Source organism: Hylobates moloch, unplaced genomic scaffold (genome assembly GCF_009828535.3).
Source record: "Hylobates moloch isolate HMO894 unplaced genomic scaffold, HMol_V3 SCAFFOLD_22, whole genome shotgun sequence".
Classification (NCBI taxonomy): Eukaryota; Metazoa; Chordata; class Mammalia; order Primates; family Hylobatidae; genus Hylobates; species Hylobates moloch.
Genome location: NW_026652297.1, coordinates 5,432,002 through 5,446,991, shown reverse-complemented (window position 1 = coordinate 5,446,991; position 14,990 = coordinate 5,432,002). Strand labels below are relative to the sequence as shown.

General features: G+C 33.2%; 1 long non-coding RNA gene across 1 annotated transcript in view; it reads left to right on the top strand.

Annotated features, from left to right (window-relative positions):
* Positions 1-7,448, top strand: part of LOC131382296 (uncharacterized) — a 137,086-nt gene extending 129,638 nt beyond the window's left edge. Inside the window, exon 3 of the long non-coding RNA XR_009211628.1 lies at positions 7,136-7,448. This is a non-coding gene — a long non-coding RNA (uncharacterized LOC131382296). The remainder of the gene's footprint in view (positions 1-7,135) is intronic.
* The last annotated feature ends 7,542 nt before the right edge of the window (positions 7,449-14,990 follow it).

Below are 14,990 nucleotides of genomic sequence, written 5' to 3'. Positions count from 1 at the left end.
CAAAAAAAAAAAAAAAAGCAGCAAGCAATACAGTGAGTCTAGGTCTAGAGGCAGAATTGTAAATGTAAGAATGGTAAATCAAGTCAGAAACTCAAAGAGGACCAGACATTGCAGAGAATTGTAACCTAGTTGTTGTTAGCATATTGACCTTTACTTTGACTGAGATGAGAAGTCATTGGAGAGTTTTGTGCAGAGGGCAAACATGACCAGAGTTTATAATAGAATTACTGTTTTTCATTGTGAGAATAGACTGTTGATAATAAAATGTAGTGGTAAAGGGTTTGAAACAAATAATTTAGGAGACTTTTGTAGTGCCCCAAGCAAGAGACAATAAATGGTTTGTCAAGATTGGTAAAGGTGGATATATTTTGATGCTAGATATATTTTGAAGATATGACTGATGATTTGTTGGATTAATGTCTGAGGTAAGGGTAAGTCTAGGTTAACTACGAGAGTATTGGCTTGAATAGCTGGTAGGATGAAGTTTTCATGATCTGAAATGAGAAAGATTGCCAATGGAAGATTTTAGAAGAGAAACAAGGGATTTATTTTTTAATACTGAATACTCATAAATTAGATATATACAAATTGCAAGTTCACCTTAGCAAAAGAGCATTTGTTCATTGCTTACAGAAATAGAAGGTAAACAAATAAAAAAATTACACACACAATCAAATATTAAGGCTAGAAAGGGGGAATATTGGGAAAAGCTAAAGATGATGTAATGGTAGAGATAATACAGTAACTATATATTAAATATGATTCTTAATATTTTGTAGATATCAGGATAAAAAAACTGGCATTTTCTGGAAAAAAAATATTTTTCAATGCCTCAGAAAATTATTAAATATTGAAGAGAATGTATGATGTGAGAATTCACATTGAAAATGTCATTGAACACTGATATGTAATACAAAAAATTCTCAGCAAGTATGGAAGTTAATTTGTAAGGCTATATTGTTAAACTAATTTTGACAAAGACAGAAGAGAATACATAGGCCATAATTAGTGTTTAGCATGAATATATTTTGGGTGTCTATTTCTGGTACATTTTCAAACAATTTGCCGGGAGTTGCTAAAGTGTTTTCTTATTAACTCATGTTCTGCTTCTCTTTTATCTTCTCGGTTCTGGATTACCAGCTGTTGCCATACATTTTTGGGTACCTATAGTGCATTAGTAGCTCCTTGACAGCAAGGCTGATAGAGTCATTGTAATCATCAAAACTGATGTTTGCAATTGCTCAAAGGTTATACTTTGCTGCTCTAGCTACATTATTAAAGGATTTTATTTGTAAAAATCTTTGTATAAAAGGTTTATTGTAGGTGTAAATTTTATGTGTTAGATTGCACTTTATAGAAACCTTTTGAAAAATACTTTGGCAATTCTTTGTATTCTCTATAATAGGTGTCCTGTAGAATTTTTATTCTCAGGGAGCATGAATCTTTTCTTCTGGGCTGAGGGCAGTCGGGAATGTTATTTTCTTTTATTGTTATTATTATTACTGTTATTACTGCTGTTTCTTGTTTCTTAGTTTCAAATATCTCCTACTCTATGACATGCTGGTTAAAGTCAATGTGCCCTCTCACTGGAATAATTTGCATTATTCCTACTGATGTCATTGATACTGAAACTACTCTTATTCATCATTGAACTAATCTTTATATACACATTAAGCATCATGTAATATTTAAGTTGTTTCCTTTTCATTCTTTTTTTTTTTTTTTTGACAGTCTCACTCTGTTGCCCAGACTGGAGTGCAGTGGTGTGATCTTGGCTCACTGCAACCTCCACCTCCTGGGTTCAAATGATTCTCCTCCCTCAGCCTCCTGAGTAGCTGGGATTATAGGCACATGTCGCTATGCCTCGCTAATTTTTGTATTTTTAATAGAGATGGGGTTTTACCATGTTGGTCAGGTGGTCTCAAACTCCTGACCTCAGGTGATCCACCCACCTCAACTTCCCAAAGTGCTGGGATTACAGGCGTGAGCCACCGCACCCAGCCTCCCTTAAATTCTTAATGTCAGAAATATTCTAATTTCATTTCTAAATTTCATATAATCATGTAATGACAATACGATGAAGATTTTTTAAGTAGTGCTAATTTGTACCTTAGATAATACATTAAATTCTATTTAATCTTCAATTTACTCTTACCTTAATATCTTTTTACCACACCTCAGTATTCTTTGAAGGTAATCAACTGAACAATTTTTTTTTCTGGAATTTTTTTCTTTATTTAGATCAGTGTAATCACTGTACACACTCTCATTTTTGCTTCAATATTCAGTTTATTAGAAGTATGTTTTATACTGTTTTTTGTCACTGTAGTGATTTAAAAAAAAATTTTAACATGTTTTTTAAGCCCAAGTTTAGCTAAAGCTTACTGAAAACTTATTTATCTATAAACCTTTTTCTTTCTCTAGATTGCACCAAAGACATTTTTATGTAATAAGTTTTCAACAAATCATTATTGATTTCTAATTATTTTTAATTTTTTAGGATACAACTGTTTGTCTGAAATTATCTCTACTTTTTAGAAAGCTGTGGTATGTAATATTATAGTAATAATTTTAAGTGTATTTTTAGGATTTTTTAAAAGTTTATGTTTTTTCATCAAGTGTGCATCCATTCTCCTTGCCAGAAAGATTGGTTTGAAGATAGCTACAGAAGTCAGGCCTGAGACCAGCAGTGAGTGGCAGGTTCCTTGGCCACATAATTAGATTTCAGGGAAGCACATGACTCAATCAGAAAGCACTTGACTCAATCAGAGAGAGTACTAGAAATCATCAGAGATAGGTTGAGAATTTAAGATAAAACTGGTCTTCCTTAAATTCTTATTATTAAACAGACAAACCAAGGGCATCCGCAACCAGCTTCATCTCTTGATGCATTAGGAGTGATTTCCATAGGATTGCTGAGTCTCTTCCCATTTGCGCCCTAGATAACATGACTTTTTCTTTCTTAAGGATTTTTCTCTATTGATTATTCTCTACCTCTGATGCTTTTGAACATTTCCTACTTTCTTGGCTACCTTCCATTAACATTTAAATATTTTAAAACCTATTTTACCCTATAAAACTACTAATGAACTACTCTCAACTATAAAACTTCCTTTGACTCAAGTTTCCTCTTACACTACTCACATTATACTCTTATACCCATTCTCTTAAAACTTCCCTGTTGTCACCTGTTGAGCAGCAGATTGCAGGAACCACTCCACAGCATGGTCTGAGGTGAGGAATAGCTTTGATTTTGAAAGCAAAAATGTATGTGGATAGAGGTCACAAGAAAGAAGAAAGCATGGGCCTCTCATTCTCCTATCATACCAGAATGAAGTGTATAGGGACCTGTATTGATCTTTATCACACAGGAGAAAGTACCTCATCAGCAGAGAAATCAACTGCATTGCATCAGATATGTAGATTTGAATGATGGTCTATTAATAGGCATTGTGTGGGAATGCCATCTGCTCAGCACTCCTTAAGGAGTCCTTAAGGGCACATGGGACTTTCTCTGCTTGAGTGGGGGAATCTCTGCTTTTATAGGCAGCTGAAATTGGATGTAGCCTTTTTCACTGGGAGAGCTACTGTGTCCCAGGTAGCTCTTTATCTCGGCAATATGGGGTGAACACCAACACCCAGGAAGAGCAAACCTCTTGTATCATACTTTCTAAAAGGATAACTGCTTTTCTGTTGTCACTTTCTTGCCTTTGGTTTTAGTTTCCTACAACTCTGAAATTCCTTCTGTGATGTCTCTCTTCTCCTATGGCTATATCCAAAGAACACTAAATTTACATTATACTTGAAATTTTGGGGGTATTCTATCACGATTGTCCTCTTACACCTTCTCAATGTGATACTTCCTCACAACCATGCTGTGTGGTTGTAATGAGCAAAGCCTCAGGTCCAATTCTGCCATACATACAAATATATATTAAGAAGTATTTATAAGCAAACTGGGTACAAAGCAGTTCATACACCCTGTACTGTCTAAAGATAACCATGAGCTCTCTGTCTCTTCAAGTACTCTGATCATACCTTCACGAAGTAGACACAAACATTTCAGAGCCAAGATACTGGACCCTAATTATCAGAAACATGTAATCAGAAATAAAAGCCAATGTCAGTAAACAATGGGACACAATACCCCAAGACGAGCATTTTGAGATACACCTTTAGGTGCCAACCTGAGTTGAACTGTAGGGTACTTATACATAGTTTGTTATAGGTGGTGAGAATCTCCACATTATTTAAGTTAATACACATATCTTGAATACCTTCAATTTCACTAATGGGAATCAATTTTTAACATTCATCATGATAGTTACTTTTAATATTGTGTGTTAGTTTGCATATAGTATCAATTGTTAGTTAACATAGGGATTTCAGAAAAGCTAGCATCAGCCACCTCTGGGGTACGATCCTGCCCTAGACAATATTGGATGACCTCCCTGGAAGGTACATTATTGATATCAGGACAACTGAGTGTCCCTAGACTATGCACTTTTGATTACTTCAACTGACTCCCACTGGAAGTCAAAGATGAGAATAATTGATATATGCCTTGTATCCTGCCATCAATATTGAAGTGATTTAAAGAAAATTATAGGCATCATGTCCACTAGCAGCAGTGGAGTGTCATCTCACATGCTACTCAGTTGACTGCTAAAGTTTTAAAGCTTTAAAAGGGAGTGATCATGATCCTTTAAATTGGGATGAAACCTGCCATCAGGCATTCTTAATCCTAAAAGAAGAGCTGGGAACAGCCCCTGCTTTGGGATTCCCTAACTTAGAAAAACCTTTCACCCTCTATGTGGCTGAAAAACAAGAGATGGCTTTGAGAGGTCTAACTCAAAGGCTTGGTGATAGCCTCATACACAGTGGCTTACTTTTATGAACAACTAGATCCAGGTGGCAGCTGAGTGGCCAGGATGCTTGTAAACTGTGGCAACCACTGCTCTGTTGGTAGAAGACAGTAAATTTACCTTGGGACAAAAATGAGATGAATGACTGCCCACCAAGTACAGGGGGTCTTACAAGCCAGATGACACCAATGGCTAACAGAAGATTGTAAATTTAACACATTTACCAAAGATAAAGTCCTTAGGTAGAGACAGGAGACTTTGGCCTATTTCCTCCATATCTGCCCCATCTCTGCCTTCTTGCTTTGCTTTATATCACCACGTAATTTCCAAGCTATATGTAATTTGCTTTTAAGAAATTAATGCCCAAGTTGTCCATATTATAAAATAACCCTTGGAGATTTTTTCTTTGTGAATTCTTAGGCAGAGAAGTAAGTTATTAATATAGTCCTCAGTTTAACAAGTTTGATATATATCCTCCTAAAGTACATATTTTATATATATCATGTGTTCCTTTGTTGGTATTTGTGTTAGGCCATTCTTGTGTCACTATGAAGAAATACCTGAGACTGGGTAGTTAAATAAAAAAAGAAATTGAATTGGATCACAGTTCTACAGCCTGTACAGGAAGCATGGCACCAGCATCTGTTAGCTTCTGGGGAGGTATCAGGGAGCTTCCACTCATGGTGGAAGGTGAAGTGGGAGCAAGCATGTCACATGACTAGAGAGGGAGCAAAAGAGTGAGGGAGGTGCCACACACTTTTAGACAACCAGCTCTTGTGAGAACTCGCTTACTATCATGAGTGAGTTACTATCATGAGTGAGTTAATAATCAAGCCATGAGGGATCCACCACCATGATCCAATCACCTCTCACCAGGCCCCACCTCCAACGCTGGGGATCATAGTTCAACATGAGATTTGGGCAGGGACACAGATACAAACTATATCAGTATCTTTATTAGAAGTTATTTTTTAGAGCAGTTTTAGTTTTATAGAAAAATTTTACAGAAAGAAGAGAAAGGGGTCCCCACTCCACTTCCCTTAATTATTACTATCTTGCAATCATGTGGTATATTTATTATAATTAATGAAGAAATAATGAACACATTATTATTAACTAAAGTTTATAGTTTACATTAGGATTAACTCCTTGGGTTGTAAAGTTCTATGGGTTTTAACAAGTGCACATAATGTCAGGTAAACATCACCATAATATCACCCAGAACCAGTTTCACCGACCTAAAAATCCCATGTGTTCTACTTATGTATACTTCCCTTTTCTTCCCACAACCTCTGGCAACCACTGATCTTTTCACTGTCTTATACTTTTGTCTTTTCCAGAATGCCATATATTTCAAATCACACTGATTGTAGCCTTTCCAAGCTGGCTTATTTCACTCAGCAATATGCATTTAAGTTTACTCCATGCATTTTAGTGGCTTTGTAGTTCTGCTTTTACTGCTCAATAATATTCTAGTGTATGGATGCACCACAATTTATTTATACATCCATCTATTGAAAGACAACTGCATTGCTTCCAAGATTTGGCAATTATGAATAAAACTGCTATAAACATCTGCATGCAGATTTTTGTGTGTACATAAGCTCTTAACTTATTTGAGTAAATACCAGGAAGTATGATTGCTGGATCCAGTAATGAGTATACTTAGTTTTTGAAGAAACTGCCATATTGTCTTCCAGAGGGGCTATACCACCCTCACCAGCAATGAATGTGTTCCTGTTGTTCCAATTCCTCACCAGCGTTTGATGGTGTCAATGTTTTGGATTTTGGCCATTCTAATAGACATCTAGTGGTATCTTATTGTTTTACTTTGTAACTCCCTAATGACATATGATGTCAAGCATTTTTAATATGCTTATTTGCCTTTTGTATAGCTTCTTTGGTAAGATGACCATTCAGATCTTTTATGCACTCTTTAATTGGGTTGTTTCCATATTGTTGAGTTTTAAGCATTCTTTGCATATTTAAAATAATAGTCATACCAGTAGTGGCCCCAATGGAGGGTTCTGCTCCTGGTAATCTGTGATTCTCACTGTCTGCCTCACTGTCAAGTTTTGGGGGCAGAGGCATGCCTTGTGATCTCAATACTCTAGTGGATCTCAGAAGAGTTTTCGATTTGTAGTTTGTTCAGGTGTTTTTTTTTTTTTATTATTGATGTAAGTTTAACTCAGGATCCCTGGGTTTGTGATTATGCAGTGTGAAAAAGTACCCACTTATAAATGTTGCACCTTTAGTTTTTCTTCCAAAAGATTCCAGAAAGAAGCCCAATCCCTGCAAAACAAAAACCAGTTGGATCCAGAAACACCTGAGTTGGAGATGAGCCTTGGAAACCTCTCCTGACTACCAAAAACCCCACCCAGGGAGGAACTTATTCACCATGTTTTATACATGTGACATATGTAGAAGAATAATCAACAACTGCATCTGCCCTGCCTTTAATCCACCTCTACACACAATGACTCAGCCAACCAGCCTAAGATAAGCCCTGTTTTCACCCTCATTCAGGAGGCCAATGTTTGGGGAGTTATCCCCAGTGCCCTCTTTACTTGTTGCATGTAATAAAGCCCCCTTGTTAAATCTTCCTTGGTTGTGGTTATTGGACTGTCACTTGTCAAACAATTGGACCCACCTGTTGTGTGGGTAATAGAAGGATGACAGTGATAACTTCGAAGGTCTTTACATGTCTAATCTAAAATCAAAAGTCGACATTTGTTTTTGATTAAACTAAAGTTACTCTAAATATTTAAGATCTACTCTTTTCACTCAAAATAACAAATCCTACCAACTAATATTTTGTAATATGCACTAGCTACATATTATTTTTTCATTCTCCTAATGATGGACATCTAGGATACTTCCAACTTCCTGCTTTAACAATCATTGATCGATATATATACCCTGATAGATATACTCTTTCATATTTCTTAGTCTATACTTTCTTTTTTATTTATAACATGCTATCTGTTTTTTTCTAAATATATTACATCTATAAACTCACTTTATTTAAAAAATTATTTTGTGAGGCAAATTTTATTACTATCCTAATTTTTCAAAAGGGGAAACTGAGACACATAAAAGGTATGTAAATTCTACTCTCATAAGTGGGAATTGAACAATGAGAACATTTGGGCACAGGGAGGGGAACATCACACACCTGGGCCTGTCGGGGGCTGGAGGCCAAGGAGAGGGATAGCATTAGAAGAAATACCTAATGTAGATGACAGGTTGATGAGTGCAGCAAACCACCATGGGACATGTATACCTGTGTAACAAACCTGCACGTTCTGCACATGTATCCCAGAACTTAAAGTATAATAAAAAAAATTTTTTTTAATAAACTTGTGTGACAAAATGAGAAAAAAAAAACAATTTAAATTTGATTGGGACTTTCTTGAATGTATAGATTAGTGTTTGGAGAACTACATCTTTGTTATATTTAATCAATGCAAAAATTAACATGGTATATGTTATTTGGCTCCCTTTTTATATATTTCAATGGAGTTTATAAAATGGCTGTATTACAAATTGTGTGTTCTTTGTTTATAAACCAAAGTATTTTTATATCAATCACTTTATTTAATAATATGAACAAATGAATGAATTAGACATGGCAAAAATTATTAACTTATATTTACTTAAAAGAAATAGTCTGGGCCAGGCGTGGTGGCTCACGCTTGTAATCCCAGCACTTTGGGAGGCCGAGGTGGGCGGATCACGAGGTCAGGAGATCGAGACCACGGTGAAACCCCGTCTCTACTAAAAATACAAAAAATTAGCCGGGCATGGTGGCGGGCGCCTGTAGTCCCAGCTACTCGGGAGGCTGAGGCAGGGGAATGACGGAAACCCGGGAGGCGGAGCTTGCCGTGAGCTGAGATCGCGCCACTGCACTCCAGCCTGGGCGACAGAGCGAGACTCCATCTCAAAAAAAAAAAAAAAAAAAGAAATAGTCTGAGACATTTGAGGTTCTGCCCAAGGATATATAGCTTCTCTTGCAGAGTGATGCTTAAAAACCATGTCTTATCAATCCTAGGTCAGAGATCTTTATACTGCACTCTGTAGAATTACCTTTTGTAGAGATAGAAAGGAGCATTCACACAATCTAAAAAACTAAATTCCTGAGCCCAAAGTTTAATGGAAATAACTTTTACAAGCACTTTAGAGAAATACCTTTTTCACTTCTCTGTAGACCCATGAAGGGGTTAGTGTTCAAGGAGCACTTTGCTATGTCATGTCTGATGACAAGCAAAAAAATTGCTTAACTTGACTACATTGTATTTTTTATTTAATGAAAGATAACCACAGATGCAGGTAACAAACTGATGGCAGTCTTGGAGAAGATACTTAAAATATTAAAACTAATGAGACATTATTATCTAGAATAAATAAAATTAATAAGAACATGTTGAGAAATCACTGTAAAATGGCAAAGGATGATGACTAGAAATTTCAAAGAAGAGACAGCCCAAATTATTGTTGAGCCTTACTTGAAATTAAATAACTATACTATCAAATTAACATAAATAAAAACAGTAAGATATATGTATATAACTATCAGAATAGTGGCAGAAAGTATCGATATTAAGAACAACGGACATTGAAGTTGAGAATACAGCCCTTTGCCAGTGGAAGAGGAAATTCCCCCAAGGAAGTGCTTCCCCACTTGGGGAAGCAGCTTAGATAAAATTATTGATTTATAACTGATTATACTCTGTACTTCTGTAATGCAAGCTGTATAATGGCACAAAACCAAGTATCGTGTAGTAGTTAAAGGCTATCTTTGAAGTCAGATGATTTGAGTGTATTCTCTAAGCATCCATTTACTACTAAGCAATTTACATATAATATTTTGCCTTCTGTTGAGCGCTTTTGGCATCCTATTAAAGACTCTCTTTCTACCCTAATTTACAATGATATAGGTGTGAATTTCCTTCTCTGATTTTACAGACTCTCTTCTGACCTTTGGTTCTTTAATTTATCAGGGATCTTTATTAGCTAGCAATTCAGCTTTACTTGTTTTATATAGTCAGCCTGTTTTCCCAGCACCATGTACCATTGACATATTAGGGCATCTTTACCATGTCAAAGTTTGTATTTATTCACAGGTCTATTTTTGAATACTCATTTCTGTTACAGTGATCTAGGAATATCTGACAGGGCATACCCTCTTATTTAAAATCACTTATCTGTTAGTGGATATGTAGCCTTTGAAACCGATTTTGGAAAGATAGATTTCTCTTTGATTTTATTGCTTTTTATTAGTGATCACATTCATATCATTGAAGCAAATTCGAAGAATCGATCCAATTAAGATTTTTGGGAAAGCGACATGATTTTCAGTTGAAACCTTAAAAATTTTTAATAAAAAATTTAAAAAGACATAAAACCCCTCCTTTGGATATTTTAACATTTGATGCTAATGAATGAGACATTTTAGTACAAAATTTCCACCAACACATTTAAATAAAAGCATATGCCTCTCTTACCACTGTGGTTATGTACACGAATGAAAATATTTTTTCTTTGCCAGGAAATTTGTTTGCATACAATAAACACTGAATCTGTCTTTAGTTTTCAGGTTGAATAAGTTTCCCTTTTAAGGGCCATAATTTATTTTATTCACATCATCTTGCTTGTTACTGACTGGGAGAAGATAAGTCTGGGCCATCTGGCATTCTTTAGTAGCTTATTTTGACACCTCACTCATTTGTTTAAATAATTCACTGATCCAATATAAGAAAGCATTCCAAAATGTAAGGTACTTTTATTCCTAGAATAAATCAATATATATTTACATTCTATACTTAGGTGCAAATGAATTAATGCCTGGAACACTACTCAGTCAAATTGGCATATTTGGTTACCTTCCTCAATCTCTTCACTTGCTCTGAAAACATATTTTTTGTTTTGTAATTTACATATTAGGCTGAATTAGATACTTGAGTTTGCTGGATAAAAGTGAGCCTGACTGACAGGATGTCAGAAATGTTCGATACTAGTGTAATTGTTCTCCAATTTTAATGATTGATATACATGTGCAAGGTTTTAAACTTTGTTGATTGATATGATGTAGAGATCGATCATGACAAATTCAGCAGAGGCATTTTCATTTCTCCTGACTGTTGAAATCCCACATGAACACTTTTCCGTGTTCTCCTTATTGTTAAGCTGATAAAGGGATTCAAATTTACATATTCTAAACATGTCATCCTTTCATTTTAATTATAATATACAATATACCAACTTATATACAATATACCAACCAATATTTTGGAGCATAGATTTTCTTCATATTATTTGAATTAAAAAATCTCAAAGCTTCTTTCTCCACAGCCTTTACACAAATAAAATAAGATGAATCTCTTTTAACTATAAACTTTTCTATGTTTTGCAGCAAAGTGACATGTGAAGGCAACAAATATTCCTTTTTAAAATACAAACATGTCAAAGTCTTACATATGTTTTCCTATTGAAATATAAAAGTGAATTTTCAATGTCTCCAAGAGTTATTTTTGTACAATGACTTAGGTATATTTATGCTTCTTATATAACGGCATTTCTAATTAACAGTATTTCTTGAAACAATGACCCATCATACTCAATGCACTGTTGGTACCAACATCATTAGAAGGCCCTAAGAAGTTGACATTTGGTTTTTAATTGTTGCACAAATATTTATTTTATGACTACCTAACTAGGCACTATAAGTAAATATTTGTCTCCTGATGAAAAACATATGTGTGTTTATGTATATGTGTGTGTGTATATATATATGTATGTTTAATACATATATATTTTTTCAAATAGCTTCATAATCTATTAGGGGACATGCTCACACACAACAATAATTAAAATATATCATCCTAAATGCATTGAGAAGATACCATTACTTCATCACACTTATCTTTAATGTCTATCATTTTCTTCTGTGACTGCGTAACTTCCATGGAGTAACTTCCAGCTTGTACCTAATGTGTCTCTCTGGCTGCTGGTGCTTGTTCCACCTGGGAGAAGGACAGGTCAGAAGTGTTGGGTAATTAACAACTTCCACCTAGCAGCACTCTGCTCATAATTAGTGCGACCTGAAGATTTCCATGAGTATGTTCTATATTGACTCTCAGAATACCCAAGCAGAATTAAGCTTCAGCCACCTGCAGTGGTAACTTGTAAAAATTCATAAACCCATAATGCCTCCATTTTTGTGTGTCTCACTTCCTCGCTCTGTGACCATGTTCCTGGTCTATTCATCCATATGCATAATATCTATTTATCTATCTATCTGTCTATCTATCTATCTATCAATCATCTATCTACCTGCCTACCTATTCTTCATATTTTTCTTTGTGCGTCAACTTTTATTTTTCTGTACATTGTTTTAATTATGCCCTCATTCATAATTATAGATTTTCATCATTTTTTAAGGTTTCCTGTACTTGGATTTAGTGAAAAGAATCAGGTAAACTAGGTAATTTTAATCAATCATAATTTCATACGTCATTATAAATACTTCAAAGAGTATTTTTAGATAGCTCATTTATGTTAATCAACCAATTTATCTCACAAAATGATTCCTCATAATTAAAGAACATGAAGCTGTACATGTAATAAGATTTGGCCTTATAGAAACAAGCTTTGATTCCTGGTATTCCCAATATAAATTTAAACCTCTAGCTTTTTAAAGATAACAGTTCATATAGTTTATAATATCAGGTCACTATATATATTCTATCTTATAAAGAAAGACTTGATGAAATGATGAAAGTCATTTAGCTACAATTTTTATTGCATAGTGCTGCATCTTTTTAGCAGATATTTTAAAGAAAATGATTTATGATTTATGTTTATTATAATATATAATATATATTATATAATATGTTACATATAATATATAATATATTATATGTATTATATATTATATAACATGTATTATATATTATATAATATGTATTATATAATATATAATATGTATTATAAATTATATATAATAATATATATTATATAATATATAATATATTGTATGTATTATATATTATATATTATATGTTTATGTATTATATATTATATATTGTATGTTTATTATATGTTGTATATTATATTTTTATATGTTATATATTGTATATTATATATTATATGTTATATATTACATATTATATATTATATGTTATATATTTATATATTTATATGTTATATATTATATATTTATATATTATATGTTATATATTATATATTTATGTATTATATATAAATTTATGAATATATAAAATTTATGAACATATGAAAATATATATTATATATAATTATATATAATATGTATAAATAATATATTATTATTAATATATATAATATATAATTATATAATAATTTTATATAATAATATATTATATAATAATATATAAAATATATATACAATGTATTATATATATTTTATATATTCATAAATATATTCACATATATCTATGAATTTCAATTACTTGAACTAAGAAGAAACTTTTGAGGAAAATGAAAGTGGTAAGGGTCAGAGTCCTCAAGATGGGAGTCATATTGTGAAATATTATTATATTCAGGATATTAAGTATTAAGAGACAATGTAGCACTAAGTCTTTAAGATGTCTTCAGTGGTGAGAAAAGATATAGAATTAGAGACAGATACAGGGAGTGGGAGAAGGAGAGAGAACAATAAAAATAATGAGAGAGAGAGAAGGTAAATTTAAAAATTTGAAAATTGGTAAACCTAGATGAAAGTGACAAATGTAAGGGAGTTACTCTGAAATTATTTCAAAAATAAAAGTTTTAAAATATGAGTGAAAGATGGCCTTTATGTTCCAGACTATTTTTAAATAATGCTTGTATAAAACAGCCTTGGAAGATGGGGTTAGCATCCTCTTATTAAGCAAAGGGTTAGTCATGTTTTCTGCTCAAAGATAATTTCTCCCTCCAGAACAAAGGGTAGACAAGTATACTGCCCATTATAAAATCTTCCTGTTCCCTTAATTCAGGACTTCTCTTCCATAATACAATCAATTGTTTATGTATTTGTCATCTGACCCTCTTTGTGTCACCGTCTGGGAATCAGAGCTCAAATAACTGGTACAAGGAAACATAAGTAATCCAGCAACTGCTTTCACTATATGTATTAACATCCTTTGTTTCTGATCTAGAATGCTTGTGCTTTCTGCCAGTATCTTGAAGCTGTGGCAGACTAACTTGTTGCTTTGAAAGTAGGATAAAATCTCAGATTCTTCATAGTTCTTAACCGGTATACTTTTGATTAGCTAAAGTCTACTTTATCTCCTTCCAATTTTAAAACCATTTTCACATGAAATTTACATTCAACATAGGGTAGAATTAAATTTATCTATTTACTGAGAACTGAAGTCTTTATAATACTGAGATTTTATCTCAAAAGACACAGTATTACATTGTATTTGTTTTTATTGGGAAGGTATCTTTTGTTAGCATTTAATTTTTTGATAAAGTCAGTGCAAATTTAAGTCCGTTTTTATATTTAAAGATTACATGTATATATTTAAACATTATATATATTTAAACAACATGCATTCGATACTGTTTTATTATTCTGTTTAATATCTGAATGCAATTTAAGTATTTTTATATTTCATGTGATTACAGACCTATTTGGCTGCATATCTGCCATAAATGCTTGTTTTATATTTATCCAACTTTGTTGTTTGTCTTTCCTGCCTTATTTTCAGTATTGTGTATTTTGTTTATATTTATTTTTTTCTATATTGAAGTTTAGTTATAACTGTTATATCCTAATAGTTTCTCTTGAGAATGAAAAGTTATCTTTAAGTTACCTATTTTTACCTCCAAGTAATATTACACTATTTTACAAACACTGTAATAAGTTTACTACAGTAAGTTTTCTGAGAGTCATAATTCTCTTTAAATTCTTCCTCAGCCATACCATTCTATAGCATTTCTCCTTCCTTTGAACAATGGTAGTCATTAAAACCACCTTGGTTAATTTGGCAGGTAACATAGTTTATTTAGGTTGTTGCTTACTCTCTTTACAGGTGTGTGCTCTGTATTTCATCTAGACTGTGGAATCTTATAGGGTGGGGACTAGTGTTATATGTTTAGTAC